A 10,923-nucleotide genomic window follows, 5' to 3' on the forward strand; every position below is an offset into this window, starting at 1 on the left:
ACTGACATGACGTAATGCATGATGGCTCTTAAGTAAAAGTTTGACCAACAAATTGCATGTCCCTTCCTCCCCCTTTAAACAGATAATGCAGTCTAATGGCTAAATTCTTAAAACTCAATATTAAAAAAAAAAATAATCTGATTGTACACAACCCCCTAAAAATAATAGTTCTCACAATAGAACAAAAATGTAACCCAAGTACACATATATGAAGGGGCTGTGTGCACTGTGTTTGTGTGTGTGTGTGTGAGGGGCTGGTTAACTGAAAAACAAAAAGCCAGAACTGAAATCGTCACTGAAATAAAGAAAGGGAAAAAGTTCTGTCTGACACAAAGTGTGGACGTCAGAGTAACTTTTTGAGGGGCTGGTAGTATGAGGCGTTGGGGTCCAGGGAGGAGGGACTATTGTCCATGAACTTGGAAGAGTAGTGCGGGGTGACGTGGCTGAGGTTGCTGCTGTCCGACGAGTAAAACAGGCTCGGCATCACCGCCATCACCTCGGCTATCTTCTGCTTCAGCTCTGCGATCTCTTGCTCCCTCTGGTGGTTCTGGCCTGGAGGACATGGAGGATGAAGACACGTTTATCACACAGAGTACAGAGCGGGGGTACACATGTGACCTTTCAAACTGATTCCCTGAGTACTCAAATGGTATTTTAGCTCATGAAGATTTTTGAAACCAGAAATGCCCAAATTTTGAGGAGTGGCCGGTGGAGCCTGACTGAGAGCTCGAGGACACTACACGCTCACCTCCACCCTGATGTAAGGAACCACAGACAGATTCTGTAGCTTCTACAATGCTTATTTCACTGTATCCCCACAGTCCCCACTTACCTTGTGCTATCTCCAGCTGCCTCTTGGCATCTCCCAGTGCAGAGAAGAGGTTCAGTTTGATCCTGGTCTCAGCACTGAGGCTGTTCTCCAGGTGCTGGGTCTTGTCCTGCATGGCTGACAGTGCCGACATCAACACCTCTGTGTCCTTCTCATTCTCTTTGTACTTCCTCAGCTCCTGTGTGGTAAGAGTAATAGGATATTAGATCAATGTATGGTCACACTACAAAACACATTATTTCTTGTGGATATTTTATTGTATTGCTCAAACAAAACTTTTACTGTTGATATGGCGCAGAGGGTCTCTTGATTTATTTACACCAATAGCTCACACTTAAAGCATCAAATTTTATTTAAAGGATCATGTGCTCTTAGAAATTGAAGTGCTCTTAGATAGCTAGAGGTAAATATAGCTAATTACATTAGAGCATTTATGGCTGCTCTAAACCTGCCTGTTTGCTTGGCCTGTGGTGATACTAGGTTGCAGCTCTTTCTGAAACCATTCAAGTAACCTTCAATAAATTGAGCTACGGCAAATGAAGGTGACAACATCGACTTCATTATTAGTCCCAGCAAACTGTTACAGAGCGCTGATCATCTGTTTATTAGATTGTTTTTGTCATTGAACTTATTGCATGTTTATATTGCGCCAAATTTGATACTGCACTTCCTTGGGCCCTTAAAAATACATACATGCCAAGTGTAATGCCAATAACTTGAACGATTCAAGAGACGTATAATCCACATACGGAAAGACAGTGATTTGTGGAATTAGTACAAGGAAGATATATTTTTCAATGCTGTGACTGAACAAGTAAGTGCACATTTACAGACTATTATGTTAATGAAAAATATTCAGTTTTACCTGACACTTGCCCTCCAGGTCCCTAATCTGCTCCTCCTTAAGTTTCATGTCCAAGCTGAGCTTCTTATAATAATAATACATTTTATTTATAAGGCGCCTTTCAGGACACCCAAGGTCGCCGTACAACAGTCAACAATAGAGTTAATAAAACAATTTTAAAATGCACAAAGCAGAGCAGCAGCAGAACAACAATTTCAGCAAACAGGAACATTAAAAGTTATATGCCTGCCTAAACAGGTGGGTTTTGATGGTAGATTTAAAAAGAGTGATTGAATTTGGGTCAATGTTCCTGATGTGAGGGGGGAGGGAGTTCCAGAGGTGAGGGGCAGAGTGGCTGAAGGCTCTAGATCCCATGGTGGACAGGTGGACTCGGGGGACGGTCAGGCTGATGGAGAAAGCAGACCTGAGCAACCGGATAGGGACATTGATATGGAGTAGGGCAGAAAGGTATGGAGGAGCAAGGTTATGGATAGCCTTAAATGTATGGAGGAGGATTTTATAGTCAATGCGATTTTCAATAGGAAGCCAGCGGAGTTGATGTAGAACGGGGGTGATGTGACTGATGGATGGTGTTCTAGTGACGATACGGGCAGCAGCATTCTGTACCAGTTGAAGTTTATGGAGGAGTTTGTGTGGGAGACCAAAGAGAAGGGAGTTGCAGTAATCCAGGCGGGAAGTGACAAGGGAGTGAACCAGGATCGCGGCGGTGTTGGGAGTGAGTGAGGGGCGGAGGCGGTTGACATTGCGGATGTGGAAGTAGGCAGACCGGATAGTGTTGTTGATGTGGGTATGTAATGATAGAGTGCTGTCGAGGACGACACCCAGGCTCTTAACCTGAGGAGAGGGGGAAACCAAGGAGTTGTCTATGGTGAGGGTGAAACTGGGCTGTTTGGTGAGGGTGTGTTTGGAACCAATGAGGACTGCCTCCGTTTTTTCACTGTTTAGTTTGAGGAAATTGGAGGAAAACCAGGATTTGATTTCCTGTAAACAGGCACAGAGGGAGGAGGGTGGGAAGGTGGAAGTGGGTTTGGAGGAAACGTAGAGCTGGGTGTCGTCCGCGTAACAGTGGAAATGAATGTTGAATTTACGGAAGATCAGTCCAAGTGGGAGGAGGTAGATGATGAATAGGATAGGGCCAAGGACAGAGCCCTGGGGAACACCAGAGGAGAGGGGGGATGGGTGAGATGTGAATGATTTTAACTGGATGAACTGAGTACGGCCATAGAGATATGAGCGGAACCAGTCTAGGGGTATGTCAGTAATGCCAATGGAGGCTAGTCTGTCAAGGAGGGTGGAGTGGGATATGGTGTCAAAAGCCGTGCTCAGGTCGAGGAGGATGAGGATGGATAATAGTCCGGAGTCAGCTGCCATCAGGAGGTCATTTGTGATTTTGAGAAGGGCTGTTTCTGTGCTGTGGCGGGGGCGAAAACCGGATTGGAACTGTTCGTAGAGGTTATTGTTGGAGAGATGAGCATGGACTTCCTTTTCCAGGATTTTTGAGAGAAATGGCAGTTTGGAGATGGGATGAAGGTTATTGAAGTTGTTGGGGTCTGAACCAGGTTTTTTCAGCGTCGGTGTCACTGCAGCAGATTTAAGAGAAGATGGGACAGAACCAGAGCTCATGGAAGAATGGATAATGGCAGTTATCAGGGGCAGTAGAGAGGGGAGGGAGGCTATAACCAGGGAGGATGGCAGGGGGTCAAGTTGGCAGGTGGATGATTTGGATTTCCGGATGGCATCTGATAATTCGGCGGGAGAGGGGAGTTGGAAGCATGAAAGTGGTACAGAGAGGGGGGAGTGGAGAACTAGAGGGGTAGGACAACTAGACATGTGAGGGGTCAGTTGCTGGTGGATAGTAGCTATTTTTGTATTAAAAATAGCTCGGTCTGTAGCTCTCTGAGACGAACGCGAAGAGAGTCATTAGACTCCCCTCTGTGGAATAAAGGAGAAAAAGAGCAATTACATTGTGAATAGGCAAAAAGTTAAGTCAGAAAATAGAGGGAACATATTATATGGTAAACTTGTACCAAAATGCTGCATGCAACACTTTATATAACAATAGTTATATAAAAAAACAACAACTAAGCAGTCCCTACTGCACTTATTGCACAGCCAGTGAGGAGAAGTCGTAGGAACCATGAAACTATCACTGCCCCCCTGCAGCTTCAGGCAACATTATTTTACGTTTTAATTGAGTTAGGCACAAATAGAGTTTACATTTGTTTCATCTGCCAGAGGGGACAAAGACTAATCTCTTGAAATATGTACTGATGCTCTGCTTTCCTTGGTTCAGAGGTTAACATCCCAACAATCATTTAATTAGTACCTAGTGGCAGTAGCTAATGCTACAGCTCTGGCAGCCGTGGCCTCCTCCATCTTCTTCCTCTTCCTCTCCTCAGCCAGCTGTTTCTTAGCCAGGGCCCGAGCCTACTGCTCAGCCTTGAGCCTCTTCTCCAGCTGGGAGATGGTCTGCTTATTTTTCTGCTTGGCCTGGACGGCGCTGTGGAGCCTGAGGAGTGAGGAGGAAATGGTCAAGCAGGTTGGATCATTAGGGTATGAGATTGAGAATTGAATATTTTGAGTATTCATGCATTAGACTAGACTTTAAAAGCCTCCTCTAGCACCATCGGCTGGTCAAAGTAGTCACTTATAATGTGAAATATATATTAATCTTGCCATGATAGTAACCCCTCTGGTACAATATCGAATTTTCATTTAAGAGTGAAATATCTGGTGTTTCCTATTAAATACTTAAGCCTGAAACATGCTTCTGCGTTTTCACGGGCCCGTAAGCGCAAGAGCCCTTCCGGGTCCCTTACGTGCTTATGTATCCCTCCTTACGTGCTGACGGGTGTCGACCCCCTTTTCTAAAATTTACGGCAAAGCTCCGCAAGCTCACTCAGCCCGCAAGGCTGTGATTGGTCTGCGCTACATCCCTTCTGGAGCTGCATTTCCGGTTTCATGCCCCATAATACCGGCAGAAATCACGGAAGATTTAGAAGAACGAATATGGACCAAATAGAAGAGCACTTGGCAGAAGATATCCGATAGTATGATCACTTGTATAACCTGTCACTGACTGGCGGATTTGTCCGCCAGAAAAAGGCTACGAGGAGCCGCAGTGGCTATGTAAATAAACAATCGACGAAGAAGAAAGAAGGCGTCTCTAAGGTCGTCTCGACAAAAAGCATTACTCCGCCTAGTGTTCTGGCGCGGAATTGCTTTGTAAGACGCGCAACGGTTGGGGAAGCATGAATGAAAACGAGTCTTGCGCCACAGCGGCGTGAAAAGACGCAGACGCAGTCGCAGAAGCATGTTTCAGGCTTTAGACTATGGCAGCCCGCCATTGTCAACATTTTCCAACACAGTTTCATAATATTTTTTATAAACTTATAATAACATATAAGGTGTAACATTCTGTTTGCCACCATTGCTGTTGTGCAACGTATGACTCAGCCAATGAAAACATAAAATTATAAATCATGTTCTGTGACAAAATAAGCTCCTGAGACATAATCAGGGTCATCTCTGCTTAGAAACATAACACAACTAAAAAGATTTCTAAACTGTGGAACTCTTGAGTTGGGAAGACCTATGCATTCACTAGAGGTTGTAATGTAAAACAACTATTGACCGCATTATGGGAAATGTAGGATCCAGCTTGGTTGCTTGGCCCACACTACAGACGTAATGTTGCAGTTTCTCTGCCACCACTTCTTTAATTTTGACCACTATCATTCAAACCTGTTGTCTGAAAATCCCACAACTCTAAGGATGTGCAATGATAAAACACCCGAGTATACCTTCTATAAATAAAATTCTCCAATGCTTCCAGTTTAATGCATTTTTTTGGCCAAATTTACACACTGACCATCACATGGCCCATCAGTAACCAGCTGCTGTAGCTAATTCAAATTTGGTAATATAATATAATCTTTTCATAATATCTGCTGATATCAAAAGATCAATAATCCCATTAATTGTATATTAAATTAAGAAAAGGTGTTAGAGTAGAGGTGAGTATTGTGGGTGTGCAGACTGCAGATGCACCCACTTGTTCTGAAGCATCTCATTGTCCTGGCGGATCTTGCCCAGTTCAGAACGAAGGCTGCGGTCCTGGCTGCTCATAGAGGACAGCTGACTCCGCAGATCGGACTCTAGCTGCCTGTTGGCCTGGAGATCTGCCTTCATTCGCTTTACATCCTTTTCCAACCTTAAAAGAAGAGAAGAGGAGAGGGCTTGAGGGCCACAGGCAATATAGGAAAACTTGTTTCCTTATGCTATGGAAGGGGATGACAGCATCGACTTGTATCCTGGAAGTGTCAAACTGAAGGTTCAATGAAACTGCTGCTGAATGCTTGCAAATATTAAATGTTAATTACATCAACAACTCAATGAACCAGACACAAGATTTACAGTAAAAAGAAGCATGTGTTTCAAACGGTACGTGTGTGTGTGTGTGTGTGTGTGTGTTAGTCTTACCGTACTAGAGCATCTGGCTTGCCCAGCTGGTTGTTGGGAATGCAATTCTCCACCTGATCCTTCTGACCCTTCCCAGCCCCTTTCTGCTCCTTCTCGTTCTTACTTGTCGATGAGCCTTACGGCACGCTGCCATTGGTAGAGCTGGGATTGCATGGAGATGAATTTGAAATGCTGCCCGCAGCTCCACTGGCATTTGTATAGTTCTTTCCAGCACTATTCATTTCCTCCTTCGAAGTAGTGTGTGCGTTAGTGTCTGCGTGTGTGTTTTCTCCAGCCAGGTCGTTATTTAGTCTCTTTGCCCCGACGCAGTTCTCAATATACTCTGTCTCCTGTAGTTTGGAGTCCAGTGTGTGGATAATACTGCTGTTATTGACTCCAACGAAGTTTGTTTTTTAGCCCTCGCGCTCTTTGGCAGAACTGTCCTTCCCTTTTTCCCGGTACTCCAGTTCTGGTAACGCGACTGATGTGCTCTTCTTTCAAGGAGGAGCTCCGTTTTGGGATATTACTAGAGGTTCCACCTCTGAGATCCCTTTAGCTAAAGCAGCTGGAAGACAGTGAGCACAGGAAGCGTTAGTGAATGTACAAATCTATCCGGATAGACTTAACCAAATCCCAAAGTCAAATGATATGTAATTTAAATTACTACAAATTCTGGCATCAAAGTACCAAAAACTACAGCTGCTGATTGCAAAATATAAAGAAAATGCTCTTCATTAATTATATTGATTAATATCATGATGATAACCCTTGTTATAGATGTCAATCACCACATGAACACTATTTAACTGTGTATAACAGCAAATTTAATATGTGTTGGTCTTGTACCGCTGTACAAAATAACTAATTGAAGTAATCCATCTGGCCTCTGAGAAACTGCAAATGACAGCACGTTATTTTGTTTTTTACATTTCATAAATTTAATGAATATAATGAAAACAGTCATTAAATGCAGCCGTAATTTTAGCCGCAATTACGCTACACAGAAACAGCTCTCCTGTAATATCACAGAGCTAAAGCCTCCTACTTGTTATATGTTAGAATTTACTGACTTGCAGTCTCAACCCATAGTTCCCCTAAAAATGTACTACAATAGAGAACTATTTGTAAACATTAGGCCAGATATATAAACACATATGGTAAAGTTATATTTCCACAATTGGGTTCATAATGATTACTTAAGTTACCTGTCCATGCATTTGACCTCATATTTCCTGCTCCTACTTCTTTTGTAAAATAAAGTGTAAACTTAAAGTAGATTTATTTACTTGATCTGGACCAGAAGTGCGAAAATCCTGGTGTGAAATTACAAACTTAAAATGATTAATGTATTATGGAGAGATTTTGTAGCTCTGTATAAATATGTGCACTGTTTCAGTCGACCATATCTAGTCATTGTTGCGTCTTCCGTCTGCAAGATATGTGTTTATATGCCCTTTAAATTTGCATATTGATTGTTGTGTTTCATGCGTTTTCTTTTATGTGTCTCTCACCCTCCTCTGCCTCCCTCTCTTGTCTCTGCAGCATCTGTTGCTCTAAAGGCAAAGCCTGCTGTAGAAGCTGCATGTAGAACTCGTTCTCCTTTTGCACTTCCTTCTGTTTGACTTCCTTCCTCAGTCGCATCTTGTAGCTAACGTAGCTCTTAAACCCAAAGTCCAGCGTCACAACTGGATAGCCGATACTGGGAGGGGAAGAGAAACACAGTGTCAACTTTTAATAAACATATCATTATCCTCTTGGTCAGGATGTGCTGGAGTAAAATGTATATTTTCTACTTGTGCATTACAGATTTAACAATGAGACATTTACCAGTGCGCAGCAAAGGGTCTACTCAGGTCTACATGAAAGTTCTTCAGATCTTTGAAACGTATGGCAGCTTCGATGTACACAAACAGAATCCACAGCGATACAGTGGGTAGACAGACTCCTCGCTCTGCATGAATGTAGGGAAAAAAAATACATCAGCACTTTTAGGTCCAGCACAGAAGAAACTTGGCAGCAATGAATTTCTTGTTCACACATTATTTCAGGAGAAAGTGGACATTTGGCTGGCAGACAAAAAAAAAAAAAAGACTCCACCGAAAACTTGGACTCACCCCTGTGCCAGACATACTGGACCCATACGTAGGTGCTGGCGGCAAAAAACAACCATTGGACAGGGATGAAAAGGAGGCAGATGATGTCCGATGTGAACGCCACACATACGAAGAAGACAGAGAATGCCTGAGTGAAGAGGAAATGAGAAAGACGATTCAGTACTTAACATGAATGGCACTCAGTGGAGTGTTTACCACAACTAAGGCCCAACAGTCCCCTAAAATTAGATCAAGCTGGACCAGATTGCCAACATTCCAGATTTTTTTTCCCGTAAAATCTATCTCGCAATGTAAAAGAGTGTGATTACAAAACAATCATGTATCCGCAGCAGACACTAAAGGGTTCTTCCCTGACTCATACTGCATCCATCAACTTTTGTGGGAGTCAGCCCAGGAGCTTTTACATAAGTGTGTTTCCAAACACAAAAAACAACAAACAAACGAAAACAGGTGAAAACATAACCTTCTCAGGGTAGGTAATAACTGCACATCATTTCATATTTATATTTAGTATTTCATTTTAAGTTTCTGGTTGCTACAGGTCAAACTTCAATTATCGTATCTTTTTTTTAAGCGCCAAGGTACGATTGCCTTAATTATTGGACGGCTTTGGCTAAGGAGTTAGCGCAGGTTGTCCACTCAGCAGAAGGAAGTGGTTGTAATCCCAGTCTCCCCCACACCCCAAGTGTCCCTGGGCAAGATACTGAGCCTCTAATTGCCCTTGAGTGAAAGTGACGCACTGTATGAACGTGTGTGTGTAAATGCCAAAACTGTAAAGTAAAGTGATTTGAATTGGACTTGATAATATAAAAGCACAATACACATAGAGACCATTTAAAAGGTTAATTGTATAAGATTTAGGCGAAAGGGATCTATTGGCAGAAATTGAATATAAAATAATCCTAGTGTGTTTCATCTAAAATGTACAAATTGTTGTTTTCTTTTCCCTAGATTGAGCCCCCTTTATATGAAAAACTATATATTTACACCGGGAGCTGGTCCTCTCTACAGAGGCAGCCATATTTATTACAGTGGCCCAAACTGGACAAACTATACACCTTTTGAGTTTTTATGACAACTGAAGGCGACCACAGGTTCTCTTTCATGTTTGGGGAGGATGAGCTGAGGGGTATTCAACTCCACCACTGGATAACACTGAACTCTACACAGTGAACCTTTAAACATTGGACAATAACTCTATCCCAGTCTGTGTGTGTTTCATTGATGCATCCTGGTGTGATTCTGTTCTGTGTTGACTGGAGACACACACACGCACACAAAAAACACTTACATGTCCCTGATATCTGAAGGAGTCGTAGACACTGCGAATGAAAAGCCAGAAGGGCCACAGGTACTCGAACCTGAACTCCAGCACAAAGTTGGCCATCAGAACCAGCACCCACACCACGAGGAACTTCAGGTACAGGAACGTGCTGCAGGAAGAGGACAAGAAGGAGAGGAGAGCCTGAGACGACCAGGAGCAACTGCACAATACTTATTGAGGATTTAGGTGGTAAAAGACATCAGGTTTATACAACAGTCTTGCCATATAACCTGAAGGTCACACCAGGTTTGAATACAGAGAAATAACCATGCAACACACTGTGTAAATAATATGTGTGTTTAATATGCTTCAGTCAGCCCGGTATAGTTTGGCAGTGATTGGTTATTTACAAAGCCCAGGTGAGAGCACCAATTTATTTATCAGCCACATCTTTTAAAAACAAATAAAAATCAAAAGTCAAAAAAAATGTACACTGTCTCCCTGCCACGTTTAATTTGAATTTAGCCAGAATAAGAATTTATTTAGCTCGGAGCAAATCGCGACCGTGCCCGTCCACAAGCCGCGTCGGGCCTGTTCAGGACCTCCCTGAATACGTACATACATGAATATCAATGATTTTTACTGGATATATTTGGAGATTTTTCAAAGTAAAGTCCAACATTTTCACTGTTTACAATTTTTCAAGTAGAATAGATCATTTCAGGATACTTCAAAGTACTGTAAAAACAGTTTGCTCAATAAGTTCAGAGAGCTACTGATATGCCTGGGTTCAGGAACTCCCTGACTACCTACATACATGATCGAAGGTCTGTATTAGAATTCAATAATTAGATAAACCACAACGTGACGTACCAAACTGACTTGGGTACAGACTGATCAACGTGTGTTTAGTGATGGGAGTAGCATTATTGACTAAAGTTGATAAAACCACCACTCCTACACTGAGTTTCAGACCATTGAAGGTTCCTGGAGGACTGACAAAGCTGCTTCCTGTTTATAAATGTCAAACCTTTATTCTAATAAACCTTTAAGCTATGTTCCCAAGTTGCCTTGAAATATGCCCCTGGACCGGTGTGTGTGCGCTATCTGGGAGCAAACACACACACATACTCGCCCGCTACTGGTACTTCATGACGGCCTGATATGATGATGCTTAACGTGAACATCACTATTCATGGAAAAAAAAGTTAAAATCTAAAAATAGATTTATTCATAGTTTTTATTTTCAACGATCCGTTTTCATCACGTCTTAGGCTCGTCTAATTCATGGGAAAAAGCTGGTTAACGAATATTTTTCATCATAGTTTTCGTCAACGAAGTTAACACTGCCCCAGATTAAGGTCAAGATTTGATTCTTCCACCCAGCCAA

The 10,923-nt window shown here is 42.6% G+C and overlaps 1 pseudogene; it reads right to left on the bottom strand.

Annotated features, from left to right (window-relative positions):
- Positions 1–343: 343 nt before the first annotated feature.
- On the bottom strand, positions 344–10,153 carry LOC133973902 (macoilin-1-like; annotated as a pseudogene).
- Positions 10,154–10,923: the final 770 nt, after the last annotated feature.

Source organism: Platichthys flesus, chromosome 18 (assembly GCF_949316205.1).
Source record: "Platichthys flesus chromosome 18, fPlaFle2.1, whole genome shotgun sequence".
In the NCBI taxonomy this organism is placed as follows: Eukaryota; Metazoa; Chordata; class Actinopteri; order Pleuronectiformes; family Pleuronectidae; genus Platichthys; species Platichthys flesus.